Source organism: Hylobates moloch, unplaced genomic scaffold (genome assembly GCF_009828535.3).
Source record: "Hylobates moloch isolate HMO894 unplaced genomic scaffold, HMol_V3 SCAFFOLD_5, whole genome shotgun sequence".
NCBI lineage: Eukaryota > Metazoa > Chordata > Mammalia > Primates > Hylobatidae > Hylobates > Hylobates moloch.
Window position 1 is genome coordinate 93,274,174 of NW_026652280.1, and position 3,616 is coordinate 93,277,789.

The window sequence follows — 3,616 nt, forward strand, 5'->3', positions numbered from 1 at the left end:
TGCTGAGGTTCAAAATCCCTGACCTCAACTAAGACACTGAGTGGCTCCTTCTTGGTGATGACCCTCTGGCATCCTTGGCCTGATAAGAAGGGCCTAGCAAAGCCTGGGTGTGGAAAGAGTGGCTGGGTGAGGAGCTAGCCCCTGGATGGCTGGGGTCTCATGGCTTTTTCCTGCCTCCACCTCTTCCTCTTCCATCTCCACCTAATCCATGTGGGGCTGCTGGCTCACCCTACAGCAAGATCCACTGAGAGGGTAGGCAGGCTGTGCTGGCTTGGCCAATAGCAAACCCCCTCTCCAGACCATGGTGACTGGTTCAGGGATGGCAGGTGCCTCAAAACAAACCAATCAGGATTTTCTCTGAGACTTCTCCGCCAGAGACTCTTTCCACTAGGGCCAAAGCCGGTGAAATGTGAGCTTGGGGAATCTAGTGGACACCTTGGTAGCCATGGAAGAAGCAACATCCAAGCTGACTGATCAGTGCTGAAGGAGCAGAGTTCTGCTGATACATGGCTCAGTGACATGAGTCAGAAACTTCCCTTTTTTGGAATTGCTTTGCTGTCTTGACTAATAGGGTCTCTCCCACTGGGCTGGGAATTTCCTGTTCTTTTCTCTTATCCCCGAGCACCACACCCTGCTCCCCATTTAAGAGCCTGGAAGAGGAGCCCGCCCAACTGCTCATTTATGAACTCAGGTTACTCACTTCATATCCGGCCGTGGAGAACACCTGATCCAGCCTCTCGTCCCATCACACGGGTGACAGAACTGTGGCTGGGGAGGAACCATTTCCATCTTGGTAGAATCTCCTGGGCAGTGGTTGACTCGGGCTCCTTTGAGCACCCTATGTAAGCTCTGCACAGCTCCCAGGGGACTCACAACCCTCCTGAAGCCGCCCCGTCCAGCCCTGTCCTCTCTCTCTTTTGGCTTTTCAAGGGAGTGAATTATGAATTTTGGACTGGGCTTGAATCCTGATCTGTTGCTTCCTAGCTGAGTGAACCTGAGCAATTTACTTCCTCTCTCTGAGTCTGTTTCCTCTTCTGCAAAATGTGGACAGTGATAACACCCACGATGAGCCCTGAGGGCCGTTGCTACTGGGGTGAAGATGAAAGGAGATGGTGTAGGCAAAGCACTCATTCTAGTGTCTCGCACATTTGGGGAATAATATATTCTGGAAGTGTTTTCTGCTTGAAAAGTAAAGAAAGAGGAGACGCCCTGGGGTGAGGAATCCTCCCTCTGTGGCCGGCTGTCAGGAGGCGGGTGTGGAGGCTGGACACACTCCCACGGCGGCCTCCCAGCGGCTGGCCTGTCAGTGATGGGTGGTGCAGGGCCTGGTGTTTGGGGGCTCCCCCAGGCACACCCAGCCCCCCACCCTGGTGAATCAACCACACTGCTTAAGCCACAGCAAAACCAAGTCACTTCCTGGCGGCCCCAAACAAAGGCCTAGAACCCACAGTCCAGGAACTGGCCCCTTATCGCTCCTCAGGCCTGATAAGAAGGGCAAGAGGGTCTGAGTCAGCCAAGAGTGCTATTGCAGGACTCTCCCCTGGCCTTCTACCTGCACCCTAGCCCGCCCTGGGGGTTCAGGCCCTCCCCTTCTCATGGCGCCCCCACAGGCATGCTGTCCCGTGTGCCCACCATACAGCCCCCGCACCACCTCCGGAAGAAACCAGTTAAAGACTGCCAGGAGCAGCACGCCATGAAGTGTTTATCAGATAGGCAGGCTCGTCTGGGCTTATCAGATAGGCAGGCTCGTCTGGGCCCCAGGAAGTGGGGCAGGGGACAGAAAAAGAATGAGGAAGGAGAGGCAGAGAAAAGGTGAAAGGAGGGTTGGTGCCACGCCCTCCCCTGGAGGCCCCACAGAAGGCGCTCCAGCTGCAGCCTCCCGGCAGGTCCCCTGGCCTCCCACTCAACACCCCTGGGATCTGACCATCCTCCACCCCGCAGCTAGAGCCACTCTTTTTTTTTTTCCTTTTCTTTTTTTGAGACGGAGTCTCGCTCTGTCGCCCAGGTTAGAGTGCTGTGGCAACCACACCCAGCCGAGCCACATTCTTTTAAGTCACATCTGCTTGTCCCACCCTTGTTCAGAACCCTACTGTGAGGCTGGGTGCGGTGGCTTACACCTGTAATCCTAGCACTTTGGGAGGCTGAGGCAGGTAGGTAATTTGAGTTCAGGAGTTTGAGACCAGCCTGGCCTACATCGTGAAACCCTGTCTCCACTAAAAATACCAAAAATTAGCCAGGCATGGTGTGAGTGCCTGTAATTCCAGCTACTAGGGAAGCTGAGGCAGCAGAATCGTTCAAACCTGGAGGTGGGGGTTGTAGTAAGCCAAGATTGTGCCACTGTACTCCAGCCTGGGCGACAGAGCGAGACTTCATCCCCACCACCTGGCCAGGTGTCTTAGTCTATTGGGGCTGCTATATAACAATAGAACATAAACTGGGAGGCTTACAAACAATAGAAATTTATTTCTTACAGTTCTAGAGGCTAGAAATCCAAGACTAAGGTCTCAGCAGATTCTGTCTGGTGAGGGCCCTTCCTCATAGGCAGTACGTGCTTGCTATGTCCTCACAGGTGGAAGAGGCTGCTAGCTCTCTGAACATGATAAGGGCACTAATCCCATCCGTGAGGGCTCCACCCTTATGACCTAATCACTTCCCAAAGGCCCCACCTTCTAATACCATCTCCTTGGGGCTTAGGGTAGGAATTTTGTGGGGACATTCAGGTAATAGCACCAGATTTTCTTTTCTAATTTTTTTTTTTGAGATGGGCTCTTGCTCTCTTGCTCAGACTGAAGTACAGTGGCACAATCACAGCTCACTGCAGCCTCAACCTCCCAGGCTCAAGGGATCCTCCCACCTCAGCCTCCTGAGTAGCTGGAACCACAGGTGCACACCAATACACCTGGCTAATACATATATATATGTATATATACACATACATACATACATATATATATATATATTTGGCTCACTATAGCCTCCACCTCCTGGGTTCAGGTGATTTTCCTGCCTCAGCCTCCCAAGTAGCAGGGATTACAGGCACATGCCACCATACCTGGCTAATTTTTGTATTTTTAGTAGAGTCAGGGTTTCACCATGTTGGCCAGGCTGGTCTCGAGCCCCTGACCTCCAGTGATCCATGCAACTTGGTCTCCCAAAGTGTCGGCTAATTTTTAAAACTTTTTTTGTAGAGATGGGGGTCTCACTATGTTGCCCAGACTAATCTCAAACTCCTGGGCTCAAGTGATCCCACTGCCTCAGCCTCCAAAATGCTGGGACTAGAGGCATGAGCCACCACACTAGGCCAGCAAGTGTTCTTCTGACTCCCAAGGCTTCATTCCTTCCATGCTCCCAAATGGAGCTACTCACAGTCCCTGGGTCTCAAGCCTCTGGGTCTCTGCTGCTGGGACCCAGAAGAAGGTGAGTCTCAGCACTTGCTGGGTGAGTGGGTGGAGGTTTGCAGGAAGTCTTCCTGGAGGAGTGGCATTTCAGCTGTCCTGGTGTTCTGACCCAATTGGGAGAGGCAGAAGAAGAGAAAGTCTGGTGATTCCCAAATAAGCCAATTTGCTCAGCTCCCACCTGAGCAGGGTGCCTGGCCTCTTTCCAGGCATGGGGGTCT